Source organism: Rhinolophus sinicus, chromosome 4, assembly GCF_057876585.1.
Source record: "Rhinolophus sinicus isolate RSI-liver-muscle chromosome 4, RSI-T2T, whole genome shotgun sequence".
NCBI lineage: Eukaryota > Metazoa > Chordata > Mammalia > Chiroptera > Rhinolophidae > Rhinolophus > Rhinolophus sinicus.
The window spans coordinates 7,392,868-7,410,352 of record NC_142504.1 but is presented as its reverse complement, the minus strand read 5'-3'; the positions used below and the strand labels follow the sequence as shown (position 1 = coordinate 7,410,352).

The window sequence follows — 17,485 nt, the reverse complement described above, 5'->3', positions numbered from 1 at the left end:
CTTTTCACTGTAACCTATGCCTCAATTTAATAAATTATTGAGTGGATGGCTTCGGGGCATGAGACCTTTGGGTTCCCTTCTGAATCATCAAAGAAGGAGTATTATACGATGACAGTAAACTTAGTGCAAAGTGTACTTTGTTACACTCTGACTTTTTGGAAAATTAGGGTGAGCGGGGTGTGGGGTGAATGTGGAAACTGGAGTTCAGTGCCATAGTATCTGAGGGGCATTGTATGCCCAGCCTCAGCGGCCAGCTCCCTTCTCAGAGATTCCTCTTTCATTAAAGCATAACATAAGGCCCTGGCTGAAATCAGAGGTCACCTACCACCACCACGTCAGGCTGTGTCCATTGGTGACGTGAGGGTGGAAAGATGGGGTGGGGCCTAGGACAGGAAAGGTTGAACTCCAAACCTCTCCAACCACATGCTATGCCCTTGCTGTTGGTTGAAAGGAATTTTCAATTAGAATCCTCATTCGCCAAATATGCAGGAAAAATACAAGTGTGCATGGGCAGCTGGCACATGTGGAGTTGTGTCATTTTATACTTAAAATTGAATACCACATGCTATTTTTTTCATGCAAATTAAAACACATATAATGTATACATTATCTTGTACACCCAGCTCCTATATATTTCTATGGATATGGCCCAGTGGGCAATATTCTGCGTTGTAGAAAAGTCCGATCTACGTTCTTTGTTCCCACCAAGCTTACTTTAAAAGCCACCAGGAAATCTCTGTAACCCAGCCGAGGTGTTTCATTCTTCCAGTCCAGCCAGGATTTGCACCGTCAGCCTGTCCTACAAAGCAAACGTGAACCCCATGATTCATGGAACTGTCACTGTGATGGGACATCATTCTAGGGAATCTACCCCTAGGAGTCTCATTTGAAAACTTAAGGACAACAAATCAGTCATACGATTCACTTGTGACTTAGTAAAAACACGTCCTCCAAATGCTCCAAATGGAATAAGGCAGAGAGAGACAGTATGAATATTTTTCCTGAGCCTCTTTCCTTCACCAACCTTTTATTATAGATTATATGTGACACAACGGTATAAAAAGCAAAAATAAATAACAATTAAGAAAATGGTAGTTTCTATACATTTTTTTTGTATGTTTGAATGGGTTGTCATGCGAGGGGAGACTTTTGATAAGGACTGTCGTGTCCCAGCTCAACTCTGCCTCCCTTTCATTTCACCCCCTACATTTAGGAAACAAAAATACAGGAATCTCAGTTAAATTTGAATTTCAGATAAGTAGTGATTTTTTGTTTGTTTGTTTGTTTATCAGTAAATCCCAAATATTGCAAGGGATAGGTATATAAAAATGTGTTGTTCGTCTGGATTTCACATCTAACCAGGTATCTGTCAACGCTGGACACCAAACCAATCCTTATGGTTCAGTTTTCACAGAGAGAGTTTTCTGCTTGACAGAATTGGATAGGATTTCCTGCTCGGCCTCATACGAGCCCTTAGGCAATCTACTCAACCACAAGGTAGTAATTCATCTTGTAGAGAGTTGTTTTAGGGGTTAAAAGGAGAGAATGCAAATAAATCCCTACCTCAGGGCCAGGAACAGGCAGCTGCTCAACAAACATTGGCCAAATGTTCATTTCCTTTCCTTCCTTCAACTTTCAGTTCAGCCCCTAAACTTTCCAGAAAGAATGAGGTGCTGCTTCCTTCTCCTCATGGTAGCCCGTCCCAATTTCTACTACAGCGTTCATTTTATATGACTGACGGCCTGTTTTGTAATAACGATGACAGAGATACATCAATTCCTCCCTCCCTCCCTTCTTTCCTTCCTTGTTTCCTTTTGAATCAATTGGACTTGCCTTTACTTCATTTCATTTTCTTCCCTTTCCTAGTTTGGAAGATATACGTTCTATTTTTATTATTTCAGTGCTTTCAAAGAAATATGCACTTCCACATTCATTTAACAACCCTGAAGTTTTGAACAATGTGTCCCTTTCTCCCCAAACAATACACAGCTCTTAGAACACACTGACAGAGAATACGATATTGTTGCCTAGCATTTCAGCATTGTCTTGTAATTTCGTCCAATAAATCAGATATTAGGGCTATTGATTTGTACAAAATCTGTTTAGATTTACCCATATATTTACAGTGTCTTTGATTAACATTTTTTCCTTTGTTACTTAGACTTTCCTTCTTACATAACTCTCTCTCTTGCTTCAATATGTCCCCTACGTGCTCCTTTAGTAAGGACAAACTGGTGTTACTGCGTCTCAGCTTTGTTTGTACAAAGGTCATTATCATCCCCACATTCTCAAAAGGTAATTTTGCTGGGTGCACTTCATAGGATGCTGGTCATTTGTACTTATTGTTTTTAAGGTAATACCCTCCTGCTTTTAAGAAGCCACCTGTCTGTGCAAAAACCTTTGTGTTTAGGTGATTTGCCTTCTTCACTGAGCTGCATGTAGCATCGGCATCGTGTTTTTCCTTAGCATTTGGCAGGTTCACTCTGCTGGGTCCAGATACGGATTTCTTTTTCTTCACCCTGCTTAACATTTTTTGACCTTACCAAATCTGACGATTGGTATTTTTCATCAGTTCTGGAAAATTCTCAGCCATTCTCTCTCAAAAAATTGTCCTTACTTTGCTCTCTCTATTGGGTATTCGGGAACAAATTTAACCTGAATGTCATTTTTTTTTTTTTTTAAATGGTTTCTTGATGGGAACATAGCATAGTTGTTGAGAAACAGCTGAAGTCAGACTCTCTGGGTTGACTGTTACAACTGTCTCATTAGGTGTGAAATTTGGGCAAATTTCGTAACCTATGAGTACTTGTTTGCTCATCTCTAAAATGGGAGTGCAGCAGTACCCACCTCATGGCACTGCTCTGAGGGTTCCAAGAGGAATTACAAGTAAAATGTTAAGGAAGGTTTCCAGCGTTTGCTCTTACTATTTTTTTTCCTTCTGTGCTGCATTCTAAGCAACTTTTTCAATTCACCAAGGTTTATTTTACCTAATATGTCCTATGCGATGCTCGTTCTGTTGGTATATCTTTCATGTTCAGAAGTACAATTCTGGTTATTTTTCAAACTGTCTGATCTTTTTTTAATCATTTACTTTTCTTATATCATTTTATTTCTTCGTATGTTTACATTTGCACCGGCACTTGCTTCTGCCAGGTACCCAGAAACCCTGGGCCATTCTGAAAACTGCTTGTACCGGCCTGAATATGTAGGAAAAACACTGAGGGAGGAGATAGGGCGAGTTCTCTGATGTGATAAACCTGATTTGAAATGACTATGAAGGTCTGACAGAAAAGAAACCAAAACCTGAGGCTGGGAATTCAACGTGAGATTGAGACAGTGGTTTTTATCCTTCAGTGCCCATTGGAAATATTGGGAGAGCATTAAAAAATACCGGTCCCTCGGCCCCTTCCCAGAAGTGGGAGCCATGCATTGCTGTTCTTCAAATGCTTCCCAGGCAATTCTACTGTGCAGCCGGCATGAAGCCACCAACCAGAGACTCGTGAAAAAACCCTGAAACCACTCCAAGGGTTCCAAAGAGGGAGGGATTTCATGCAGGGGATCAGAGGCTGCAACCGCGCTGGAAGGGCCCAGGGAGTGAACATTAGAGCAGCTGCAGCTGCTTTTTGGAGGAGGGGAACAGGAAGTGCAGGAATCTCCGGAAACCACTGAAGACTACACAGCTACATATGCTCTAAGGAGGGTGGTTCAGAGCAAGCCTGAGACCCTCCTCCTGCATGGCTGGTCTGCTCTCTCCCAAAGCCCTCTGGCCTACATGCCGTTGACACAACAAAAGTGATGGCTCTATTTAGTTTCACCTTCAGCTTGTCACAGGGACACCTCTTATTATCAGAGGCAGCTACCACTACACTCTGTGGCCAAGAGTCTAGAGGACGCAGAGAAGGGGAAATGGTGCAAATCTGCCAGTAGATTGAGAATTAGGGGCGTGGGACAAGTGAGTCTCCAACATACAGAGCACAGAGGGGCTCAGGCCCGTCAGGAAATCTGAACACCAACGTGCTTAGAAGCACTTCACAGATTCAAAAAGGCTTGAGGTTAAGTCTCCCAGTGGAGGGAACTTTTCTTGGTCCTCAAGATTTCCGTAAGTACCAAGACGAAGTGGGAGTATCCCTTTTTTCCCCCCTGTGGTGCCTGTAACTTTTCTGGCCGTGCTAAAGAACTCACAAATGAATGGCAAAAAGAATCTGTAAGAAGAGTCTTAGTCGAACGCGTTAAAGGCTGCACTTCGCAGAGATTCCGCTAAACCCAACCAGGGGTGTGGCTGAATGCTAAGTGCCTTGAAAATGCACCTACAGACAAAGAAAACATGTCTGAGACCAAAGCTCGTGTTCTCTACTCTTCACACCAGTCCCTCTGTGTAAGCGAGTGAGGGTGTGAAGTCTGCAGGTGGTTTCCACATAAATCATAAAACAATTGACCATCAGCCCTTGCAAAGAGACTGACTGGAAAATAAGAGAAGCCCCTCTCATGTTGGTGGCTCTCCTCCTATTCCCTCTTCCGGAGAGTAACCACCCTCCTGGTCACTCCTTCAGCCTCTTCCTCTTCCTCTTTCTCCCCTATGCTTCTCCTAACCTTCTTCTCCTCTTCTTCTTTTCTTTACCTTCTTCCTGTTCAAGTGTTTGGTAGTGGAGCTGGGCTGAGATGTGGTCAGATGTGTGAGGTTTCTCAGTGGTGGTGCAACCTCAGCCTCTGTGCCCGCCCGCCCAGGGGGAAAACATCACCCGAGAGGCAGACAGGCACATCCTCCCAGACTTTCTCCTGTCACAACAATATTGACCCTTCATTGCTTGCCAAGATGATCCTAAGAGCTTCTAAAAAGAGCTCTTAGAGTCATGATTTACACTTAGTACGTTTGTGTAGTATCATAATGAAATGTTCACACCTACCTTACAAAGCAGACAATCTTACTATCTCCATTTCACAGATGAGGAAATGGTAGGCTTAGGGAGATCAACTCTCTTGCTCAATTTCAAGTAGCTAATATCCCGATCAAGTGGCAAGCATCCCACTGTGTGCTGAGTTTCCCTGGTTGGAGCATGTTTATGCCTCTGGTTCTGCCATTACAGATTAAGAAGGCCATTGGCAAACTGGGGTGTCCAGGGAGTCTGGTCATCTGAGGAAGGTCCCAGAAACCATGCTATCTTTATCACCTGCACCAATGATGAACATTTATGAAGTGCAATTTCTATACATGTCCTATGATGTGTTTTATGTAGGCTATAGGCGTGTAAGTAAACACTTAGCACAACAACTTTATGAAATATGTAGCATTGTAATCATCCAATTTACAGACAAGGAGAATGAAGTATGGGGATATTAATTAAGTAACTTGCCCAAGATGGTCCAGCTAGTAAATGATAAAGGTAGGACTCCAGAGCCAAAGCTTAGAATCCTACGCTCTGGGGGAAACCTTAGTTACAAGCCTGAATAAGAAAAGATGGCAGGGTACAGGAACTGAGAAAAAAAGAGCAGATAGAAATATTCAGTTGATGAAGAAATAGCACCTAGAAAGGAAAGCATTTATATAGTATAGCTGCCAAGAACAGAATTATGGTGAAGTAGTTACAGGGAGGCCGACTTCTGTACAAATATAATAGAGAACTTGTCTACAGTAATTTTTGTCTAACAATATCACAGACTGCCTCGTAAAACAAGAGGGGAATTCTATGGTGCTGGAAGTGTCGGGATATGAAAAAACTTCCCTAAATTACTTAAAGGCTTATAAAGAATCTTTCACATATAGTGTCATGTTTACCTTCCAAACGACCTTGAGACGGAGGAGTTATTGAATTGCATTTTTAATTGAGACAAGGAAAACTATACAGAGACGCACAGGCCACAGCACCTATTCTGAGTGTATGCTGCAGTTTTGTTTCTGTCAGCGAAGTCATTAGTGTCGGGCAATTAAGAAATACAGGGCAATTCTGCATGGTGGAGAAATATTAGAACTTACAGGTTAAAAAATATTTTTATGACTACGAAAATAGTATTCTTATTATTGCAGAAAATTTGGAAAACTTTGAAAGAGTATGCAGAAAGAAATAAAATTCATGATCCAACTGCCCAAAACAACTACTCTTAGATAACTTGATATAGTCACTTTCAATAAATACATATATTCATAGTATAGAGATCGTAGTGTAGAAACCGTCTTGTCTTTATTTATCACAGGAATTTTCTACCTGATTTAATATTTCTTCCTAAGCATCATTTTAGTGACACAGTAGGTCATATGGGTATAACATAATTAACGTATTGTTAACAAATCTCTTTGCATCTAGTGTGTACATTTGCTACGCACTGCTGGTACCTCTCTTAGTAAAGAAGAGAAATTACTGCCTCAAAGAGAATGATTACTATTTATGACTTGCCATACGTTGCCCAGTTTCCAGAATTGTGGTCCCAATTTCAACTCTAACGAGCAGTGTCACCTCATTTTTGCCAGCATTAAAGATTATCACAATATTTTACTTCACCGATTTTACAGATGAAAAAGATCTTATCATTATTTTAATTTTCACTTATGTGAAAGTCATTGCTGTCACGTTCCCCTTTCCTTGTCAGCACCACCCATTGAAGGCAGGGGTACAATACAATAACTAGCTGCTTCCTGCCAAGGGTGAAGGTCAGACCATCACAAGAGGCTCTCCGAGGGCACGGGGAGTTCTTACAGGCGGGGAGGCTGGGGTACCCAGAGCAGGGGCAGGGGCTACAGGGTGTCTGCTGTCTGTCCATTGGCCTCTGTTTCTTCCATGTGGAGGGTTTTTTATTGAGTGAACAGTCTCTGAATGCCTGTTGTGTGCCCAGCATGCCTGCACTAAGCATTTTCTCAGCATTTGTTTCGCAGCATGGATTCTCTGTTCACAAAGTGCTCTCTGCAGAGGGTAAAACAAGGACGGGTTCCAAGTAGAGAAACTAGGAGATTTGCAGGGAGCCCCACTGGCGATGCTTCCGTGGGCGGTACTGACTCGAATCGTATTCACTCTTCATCACAGAAAATGGAAGCATAGCTGTCTTTCACCATTGCTTGTCTTCCTTTGCAAAATGTTTTCTGTCCTTATTCTTTTCATATTACTCATTGCAAGTGTCATATGGAAAATTTGAAATGCACAGTACAATCGGGAGCGATGCATCCATTGCCCAGCTACAGCAACTTGACTTACAACTTCATTCTACCTCCTCCAAATCCCGACACCTGAATCCGATGTGATATCATTTTACCCATAAATGTTTTGATATGTATCTGTAAAGAGAACCCTTAGAAAACAAAACTGACATCCTACTATCTTTCCCAAAATAATTGTTTAATATGATCAAATAGCCAGTTACTGTTCACATTTTCTGATTGCCTCGTACCTTTTCTTCAGTTGGTTTCTTGCGTTGGGTTGCAAACCAGGTCTAGGCACTGCTTTTGTTGACTTGTTTAGTGATCTTTGAAAATCTAGAATTCTCTCCTCTCCTTCGCTTTTCTCCAGTGGCAGCTCCGGTTTCTCTCGGTGGGAAATTGCATTTGAAACCCACAGCTTGGGCGCTAGGGATGCTTATGTCACTGTGATGGTCAGTAATTCTTGACAGAGCTAGGCAGCAACAGGAAGTTTTTTTTGTTCCGCTTACACTATTTTAATTAGCTATTTACTTCTGTATATAACAGGATGGTTGTTTCTCCTGAGTTTCAGAATGCCACACCTGCTTAATTAAATATTCAGGATGTTTCTTACAACTAATGGTGGTCTAGGTTCTTTAGGATGAGAGTGGAGATGGTTCACCACATGATCTGGCTCTTCCTTTATACTCTGCAACACCCATGAATCAAAATGGAATTGAAAAAGGACTGGGCGACACTGAAATTACTTGGAGTAAAATAACACAATGACAGAGCCCCAAGCGTCTACTGAGGTGCTCCAACTTGAGCTTTTCGTTTTGTAGACAGACACACCCAGGAGAGAGAGGTGACTTGCTCAAGGTCCTCTAAATGAGCAGTTCTCACATTTTAACATGGTCAAGAATTGTCTGGAGAACTTGTGAAAGCACTGCTGAGCCTCACCCAGAAGTTCTGACTTAGTCGGCCTGGGTGGGGCCCTGGTTGATGGTGACACTGACTGACTTTGAGTGGCACCAAGCTAGAGGTTTCCTGATAAACAACCAAAGTGAGTGTCTTGCTGGCCACAGCCCTGCTGGAGCACAGATGAACTCACTCTGAGCTACCTGGGAACAGATGCCAGAAAGATCACGTCCTGGGGTCCAGAGCAGGTAAACTGTGTGTTGGCTATGTGGTTGCCTGAACAGTGTGATTCACGCAGAAGACTGGGCCGCCTCCGGGAGTCTACGCGGTGTCTTCAAATTTTCATCACAGATTAATTCCTTTAGGTTAATTCCTCCTTTTAAAAATCAGTTCTTTAAGAAATTCGTCTACCTCTGCCAACGAATTTATGCCATTGATTTCAATTTAAGCCAGTTTCAAACATTGCCAGGAACCTTTATATTAGTCGCCTAGTGCAGGCAATTTCTCTGAAACCCCACAGCTTCTGCCTGTGTCCCTCCTTGGCTTTGAGTACTCCCTAGAGGATATGTTTAGATATTCTTGAACAGGGAGTGATCTAGCAAACAGGTATCGCAGAAAGGCAAATTCTCAGCTCCAGATAAAAGAGTACACTGATTTACCTGAATGACAGCCGCAAGGTTTGATTAAATGCAGCCGGGATGTTAGAGGTTTAGAGACCTGAGTCCTCTGATATGGGAAAAACAGATGACAGATACCCAAACAGGCAGGACAAACACGTCCCCTGTGTAGCAACTCAGGACTCTCAGCCCCAGAGCCACCGTTGGGACTTGGAGGTGCCCAGACGCGTTGTAACGCTCCCTTGACATCTGTTCTTCATCTCCCGATTCCTACTCGCTAAGTCCTAACATTTGAAGATCCCAGGGAGATAGACTCTCCCAGAGAGAAGTCCCAAGGAAAAGTGGGTGGGGACATTACTGAGGGACAGAGACACTGGCGGGCCTTTGACACACATGGAAGAGGAGTGATTGGGTGCCACCTGTGGTCCCCTTGGTAACAGTGACGTTCACCTCCATATTCCCTGCGCTGGCCCTGACAGGCACATATGCTGCTGAAGGGACAAGGACCCAAGGGCTCATGCTGGTGGTTAAGGGACTCAGGGTCCTCACACGCGTGCCTGCTGTGGGTGAGATGGGTGATAAAGAGTATGAAAGAAACAAAGACAGAAAGGGGACTGTGGGGGTCAATTCTGCCTGCTTAATATTGCTTTTGTTTGGACCGTAGAAGCTAGACTGGCATTCATTCCTCACACCACCTTTGTCTGCTTCTGCGAATAATGTATCAGGTTATGAATCAAAAACCATTTCTTTTCAAAGCAAAGCTGGTACTTGAAAGATGGCAAAGAGTGCTTGGCTTTCCGGGGGCAATGCATGAGCAGATGGGGACAGTATTTTAAAAAACAAGACACCTCTGAAAAACGTGGTATTGAATTAGTGACTGCCACTAAGTCACCCCAGACTCAGTAGCATGAAGAAGCCGCTGTTTATCCTCGTGGACCTGTGACTTGCTGAGGGTCGGCCAGTTGGCCTGGGCTCGGGGGTGGCTCTGCACCTCTAAATCCGGCTTGCTCCCAAATCCGGTATCTACTAACGATGCTGGGCAATGCTGGGTGGTTCAGTTGCACTCCACGCGCCCTTTCTCCTCTGCCTGGGACCAGCGGATAGCCCAGCATGCTCTTCTCAGGGTCATGGTGGAGTCATGGGAAAGATGCAGAAATATTGTCTCTTAAAGCCTAAGCTCCAAACCAGCACAGTGTCACTTCTACCTTAGCCTACTGGCCAAAGCAAGTCACCTGCCCAAACACAAAGCCAAGGGGCTGGAAACACATTCTACTCCTGCAGTGGGAGGGACTGCGAAGTCACATGTCAGAGGGTGTGCATTCAGGGAGGGTGAGGCATTGGGCAAATCATGTCCCTGTCGCAAATATATGCAGTGCATTTTCAATTAAGCTAAACATTGTTACTGATATAAAAAAATCAGATAAAATGCCATTAGATTCTGGTGCTAATTTACGCTGTCTTATGCATAAACTGTTAAAAACAAAATCTATAGCCTAAGGGATATCTGTTCAGTGCTGAGATTTTTCTTCCTGTTTCACTGCCTAGATTCTTCTAATTGTTTTTCTGTGTTCCACATGGTCCCCCCGTCACACTTGTCTGCACTGAGGTTTATTACTTAATGAAAATTCCCAGACCCTGTATCTGCAGTTGCTCTATAACTTTAAACATATGCCATTTTCAATACATGCGATCTTCTTGCTAAAGAACCTCCAATTCACAATGCAAAGTACCCATTAGCTATATACACATATTGATGTGACGGAAATCTTATTTCTGTGCTTGAATATTCTGTGTAATGTCAACCTGTCAACCATCATCTATCCTGGGCCCTTTCCATCTCTCTGTTATCTTGTTGAACAATTCTGCAATATTGATAATGTAATTTCCATTATGCAAATGGAGACACTGAACCCAGACTGATTAAATAAATTGCTTAAGACCAAATTGGTAATAATATCAGGATTCAAATACAATTGTGTTTGGCTGCAAAGCGAATGGCTGTTCTATTATTTTCTGCATGTCTTTAATTTCATCATCCCTTTCCCATCACTGCTGCCCTTGGCCCCACCCCAGACCTGGAGTTCTGGATTTTCCTCTGAGATACAGAGAAGGATAGGTTTTATGCCAGGTATTTTGGTGACAAATGTGGGTGGTATTCCTTTTTATTCTCTTGAGAGCCTACAGATTTGGCAGTGCATGTGCTATTATTGTCCTCTATAAAGCTGAGGGCGTAGTACTTTGAAGTGAAAAGATTTATACAGCCAATAAGTGGCAGAGCTAGGACCCAGGCTCAGGCTATTGTTCTCCTATATTATTTAAATTACTATATTTATTCATGGTCATTGACAGAGTGATAGTCTACAATTTTGCTAATGGAACTACCGTGTTTCCCCCAAAACAAGACCCAGCCGGAAAATCAGCTTTAATACATCTTTTGGAGCAAAAATTAATATAAGATCCAGTCTTATTTTACTATAATATAAGACTGTGTCTATATCATGTCATATCATATCATATCATATCATATCATATCATATCATATCATATCATATCATATCATATCATATCATATCATAAATACCGGGTCTTATATTAATTTTTGCTCCAAAAGACACATTACAGCGGATTGTCCAGCGAGGTCTTATTTTCGGGGAAACATGACAGCCAGTTAACTTGACTCCAAAGGGCTGTATTTTCCTATCATGTTCCAGAAGCGTTTGGGACTAGCAACAGAGGAGGTGTTCCCCACACTGTTATGAGAAAAAGGCAGTGGGTAAAAGACAGTTACTGTGCAGTCTGATGGTCTGCTAGGTTCTAGAGTGTTAGATGTGCACCAGGATTGTTTAATAACTTGGACCTCCTGGAAACTGACTGCTGGCTACACAGCTTGTTGGGCAATTCTGCATTCTTTGGTGAGTTAAGTTCTGTTGCTCAGGAAGCCAGGTACTGTAAATCATATTTTTCTTTCAGTGTATATGGTTCCCTTCTTCAGAATTTCTATTTCTTAATGAATTTTCAACTTCTATTTACTTGTATCCCATTTGTTATAAAAGAGGACATAAAGTTGCTGAACGTTCAGCTAGGTTTTCAAGTCAGACTCCGTATCTAAATATTAAAGAGAACTTCTTCCCACATAGACTGGAGGTCAACAAAGTGCCTCCCACGGGGCCAAGTGTGTTATGAGCATTTATTAGGTCACAGCTCTATCTATGTATGGTGCCCAGGACAAATGTGAAAGGTTCCCTAGCCAATGAGCTTCAATTTTCCATGGTGGGTAAGATCGAAAGGGAGCAAGGCTATGTCCAAACCATGGGTGTCTCTGATTACGAATGGGCCTTCTTAATAATGTGTGTCTCTGAGCATTTATTAAACACATAATAGCCATCAGCAGGGAATGTGGCCCAGAAAAATGTGGACTGAGGTCTTGTCAGAAGAATGAGAGCTGCTTTCAAATCTACAAAAGGGAAAAGCTATGCTCCTTTCTTCTAGTCTAAAGCACGTGGTCTAAAATAGAATCAATAAAAGATAAATACAAAGATAATTACTGTCACCTCCTTCCCCCCATAAGTTACATAGATGAAGACATCTCTGAACAACTAGGACTAGATAATCAAAGTCTACGTGGAGGTTGTGTATTTGCTGATTGGCTGCAACAGAGAAGGGTTATTCATTAACAAACCTTTCAGAGTCTGCTGTCTGTCCTTTGTGTCTCTTGCTGTTCCATCTCCTGACGTTTCCTGACTCCTCCTTCTCTCCCCGAATCTTTTCCGGCCTACCAAATCCCTTCTACCCTTCAGTTCCATCTCAAAAGCAGCATCTGCCCTGAAGCCTTCCTGGCCTCCTCCCCCCAGCTCAGCGTGCTCTCCCCCCACTCTGCTCTCAAAGCTCCGTCTCAGTTCTGCCTTCTTGGATTTCCACCACACGCTTCTACCTCCCTCACTACATCATAAGCCACTGAGCACAGGACTGTGTCTGCTTTCACTTTGTGTCCCTCATTCATTAACATGTAATCTTTACACATCTCTTGGGAAAACATAAGCATCTTAAATTACATGCAATTGTTCAAAGGTGATAAATACACCAGGAAATAAGTCCCCTGGTTCCATAGCTTTGCAACATATCCTTTCTCTCTGGCATGAAATAGATCGATTATATTGAAAGTTCCATCATTAAAAAATTCATACAGAGTTAAAGAGATTAGAAGACTTAAATACAACAAATATTCAACACAATATTTAGTGCTTACTATGTACCCATCATCACACTAATACTGGACTAAACAGTCATGGTCACTGCCCTCATGAAGACTCTTGTCAGTGAAGAAAATGCTCAATCAATATACAAATCAACAGCAACAATTAAGTTAGATGTTGTCTTCAACGATATGAAGACAGGGAATGGTGATTCGGGATAATCTAGAAGCTTCAGAGAACATGTGCGCTAGAAAATAATTTCTGCTGGTGGCTTTGACTTGAGACGAATGGAGTGACACCCTTTGTGGAACTTCTTGAAAAAGCCACTCGAAGGCAAAGGAAAGCTGACATTTGCCCTGAGCAGGAATGAGAGGTGAACTGGTGCCAGGAGCTCATCCACATTAAGTCTTGGCTCTTCTGAGATCACAAGGGTGGTGAGAACATGAAGACCTGTTTGGCCCACAGAACTTGGGGGACATTGTGAAGTTTCAGGTGCCCACCGGCAGCTCGGAATGTGAAGACACAGTATGTCAAGCAGAGCCCCACTGTGGGCTTCCCTGCCAAGTGTCGTGGGGATATTACTAGAGGTAGGACAAGTAGCCACCTCTACTATTTGTAAATGGGGAGTTTCATCGGATAAGCTTAACTTTCTCCTGGAATCTGGGGAGGCTGACGTATGGAGCCCAGCCAGTTTGTACTTGAAAATGTCCACGCAGATCTGGGTGGTTGTGACATTACAGACCCAGAGGTTCTGCCACACGTCACTTTCTTCTCTCAGTTCAATGAAAACGCCAAAATCACAGCCACCTGTATTAGTTTCCTAGAGCTGCCCTAACAAATGACCATGGAACATTTATTCTCTCACAGTTTGGAGCCTACAAGTCCAAAATGAAGGGCTGTGCTCCCTCCAAGGGCTCTAAGGGGGAAAACTTCCTGTGTCTTCCAGATTTTGGTGGCTCCAGTCATTCTTTGCTTGTGGCTGCATCACTGCAATCTCCGACTCTGTCTCCACGTGGTTTCTCCTCTTCTCTGTGTCCCTCCTCTGTGTCCCTTGTTGGTGAGCCTGTCTGAAGGACACTTGTCATTGGGTTAGGGCTCACTTGGTTAATCCAGGTTGATCTCAACTTGAGATCCCTAAATTAATCACATCTGCAAAGATTCTTTTTCCAAATAAGGTCGCATTCATAGGTTTCTGGGGCTAAGACTTGGGCATATCTCTTTGGGGGCCGGCCACCACTCAACCCCACTGTTCCAGCCTACTCAGAAAACATGGGAAAGGCAAAGAGTTTCTACTCTCATTACATGTAGCAGTTGTAGCTATCAATGAACAAATACAGAATATGAACTGCAATGCTAAAATGTCATTTGAGATGAAAAAAATATTTAAGGGGAAAATAGTCCAGGGGAAAAATACTGAAACTAAGTCAATGATATAAGTTTGTGATTTCTAGCAAATGCCTTTCCCCACTGCCCAGTCTTGGAACAGTGAGGGCCACGTACTTTCTGAGTATTCTATTGTAAGGCCCTTGAGGACTGAAGTGAATTCTGTGGTCAGAACCTAGAGAAGCTACTGATGTTGGTCTTTGTGACTTTTAAAGAAGCTGAAGTGTCAGCCAGAAGGTCAGAAAGCAATACCTCCGGCTGCTTGCTCAGCGGGACTATGGCAGGGAGTCCTGCTGTTTGGGACCTAGGGAAAAGTCTAGGTGAGTGAAGAGGTGGAGTAAGATCTGACTGCAAAAGCCAGGTGTTTGTTAAATTACAGAATCTGAGACGGGTCATCTTATTTGACCATCAGATTCAGTGATGAGTGTTTCTGTACAACAATCTGCCAAGACGTTTTCTGACCCATGTTTGGATATGTGGTGCCTCTTCCCTCATCCAGCTTAATGGTTAATAGTAGCTTTGTCTATCCATTCTTCAGTAACGTCTAACAGGGATCTCATCTGTGTTTAGTCATGGACAAGCTGGTTCCCGTCTTCCTGTATAGAGGACCGAGATGCTCCCAGCAACTTAGCTCTTCTCTCCCCGAATCCTGACACTTACCCTTTGCCACACGTATGAGAGTCATGAGTCACTGCTGTAAGAAGGGACTCCATTTTCTAGTCTTAGAGCTCTTCTTGGCCATGGTTAGAACGTACAGTGCAGAGGCGGCTGGGTAGCAGACCAAGAAAAAAGCGGCTGAGAACGATACAGGAAATGAAGGAAGTAAGTGGCACCTCCTCCCACACTGGAAATTTCTACAGGAAACTACTTTAGCCCCTGTGGGATCGGGCAAGGGGATATACTTTGAAGGGAAGCCGTGAGGGAATGAGAGCATGACAAAGCCTGAATCCTCCAGGGTTTCCGTGAGAAATAAGGCAAGGATAAAAAGAAGCAGGAGCAGCCCTGGGAAACAGGGGCTGGCAGGAATAACTGAGGGAGTAGGCCCTCAAGAACGTCAGAGACAGGCTGGAACCGACGTCCCAGGGGCTGGCTGGTCCTGGGAGGGTCGTTGATCAGAGAGCTACATATAAATTAATACGAGGGCATGGAGTGAAGATAGGAGTGCCAGAGTAAGGGAAGATGGACGGGGTTCAGGGAGGCTCAATACGCAGAGGGGGCTGGGAAGTGGGCCAGGGACCAGGCAAAAAAGCAGTCAGAGGGAAGGCGTGGCGCTCCCAGGAGAGGGCTGTGCTCCAGCTGCTCAGCCAGGGATCCCTGAGTCCAGGGAGCAGGCACTTACAGATGCCAGCCCCTCGTGCCCTTCGATGGCTAGACATGGTCCTCTCTGGGCTGGGGTTGAGCCACGTAATAAAGTCTCAGTGTGATTTCCAATCTCAAAAAAGGGGAGTTGAGGACTTATAGTGCAAAAAGTGAAAAAGAATTAAGAAAAGGGCTCTAGGACAAATTAAATGTGGGTATTTAAATGGTAATGCTGTTTTATTTTCTAATATATTACAATCTGATGAATTGCTTCGCAAACATTTATTGGCTTCAGAGTGGGTCTATTTTAATTACCCCCTCAAGTCTCCAGCTTGCATTCAAGTTAATTGCCTCTCAGTACTGTGGTAACTGGTCGTAGAGATACAAACCAGCACAGTGGAGAAACGAACAGCAGCTGCCCAGCAGCACCCTGGCTCAGACGACAGCTGGGATGTCCCCTTTCTGTCACAGGAGGACTTGTGCATTGCTGCACCCCTGGGAGGTGGCACTCAAGATCTGGGTCTCCGAGCACCACCTGTTAGGTGAGTGAACCCGGGCAAGTTGCCTGTTTCCTGAGCCTCAATTTCTTCATTTGATATTTGGGATAAGACACTCACCTCCTAGACATCTTGGGAGGATTAGAAGTAATGTATGTGCAATTCCCATCACAGCTCCAGGAACAAAAGCTAGGGCCACTATTGTTACCTACAGATCATGCTAGAATAGAAACATTCACTGTTGGTGGCCAAGCATGAACCCAGAGGCACCTGGTACTGGGGGTCAGGGGGGAGCCTCAACCGACTGCCTTGCCGGGCTCACTTCTCAGTAGCTGTGACTGGAGGAAGGGCTTCCCGCTTTGCGTCAGCTTACGTCTCACATTCCCCGGGGGGCTGGTGCCTCTCAGCCACAGATGTTGGCTAATTCTCAAATGAAATGTCATCTTTTCCTTAATAAAGAGGCTCCATGTTCTCTAAAGTCATGTCCTCTCCAGGTCATCTCTGGGGCATCTGGCTTTGTTGGCAGATTATATTGGGCTCCAAGACAGAGGTGAACGATTTTTCCAGAACTCTGTTTAGATGTGAAGGGAAGGTACGATTTGAACAGAATACCTCTAGAACTTCTGGAAGAGCATTCCCTCATTGTTAGCTTAGCTTGCTGAGGGCAGAGAGTATGGCGTAGGTTTAAAGGGAAAGTATTTTACCCACAGCCCCTTGTTTTGTTCACTTCAGAATTCTGCCTACAAGAACAGTGAGTCAAGATTCTGGCTGAGTAGAGTCATTTGGATAAAGCATTAAAAACAAACAAACAAAAAAACTACTTATAGGAATAGCTCAAATTAGGTAGCAGAAATAAAATGTTTACTTGAATATTTCGTACCTGTCAATGTAGCAATTTGGCTCTATAAACCATTATCCACAAATATTTCATGTCATATGAACACACTTTTTGTGGCTACCACCTTCTAAAAATAATCCAAAATATGTAAGACGCTTAATTCACAAAAATGTTTATCATAGAGTTATTTATAACAACAGTACGTTAGAAACACCCCATCAGTGAAAATGTGGTTAAATAACGTTGCAAATATCAAATAGATCAGATGTTATGTAGTCATTTAAAAGTATAGAAGCTTTAAGACTAAGTACTTCAATTATACTACAAGTGAAAAATGTGGGCTGAAAATTGAGGTACAATGTGATTATAACTATCTCACTAGAAACATAGATACATAAAAATATACTAGCAGAAATACATTAAAATATTTAAGAGTGGGAAAATTCAGTTCATCTTCTGAGTTTTCTTTAGCTTCTGCAATTTAGTTGCCTCTCTTTTGTAATAAAATTAAAAACAAAGAAAGAAACAGACACACTGAGAAAGGAAAAGGAAGCGAAACCCAGGTAGTTATTATGATAAGAAGATAACGTAAAAGATGGGCATTTGGATAAATGCAAGGAATGGTCATCGAGGGGCAG

General features: G+C 43.1%; 1 protein-coding gene and 1 long non-coding RNA gene across 3 annotated transcripts in view; one reads left to right on the top strand and one right to left on the bottom strand.

Annotated features, from left to right (window-relative positions):
* The window catches only part of LOC141573224 (uncharacterized), a 75,878-nt gene that overhangs the window by 39,564 nt on the left and 18,829 nt on the right, over nucleotides 1–17,485 (bottom strand). The gene's annotated exons all lie outside the window — the stretch shown is intronic.
* The window catches only part of GPR141 (G protein-coupled receptor 141), a 33,434-nt gene that overhangs the window by 6,978 nt on the left and 8,971 nt on the right, over nucleotides 1–17,485 (top strand). The gene's annotated exons all lie outside the window — the stretch shown is intronic.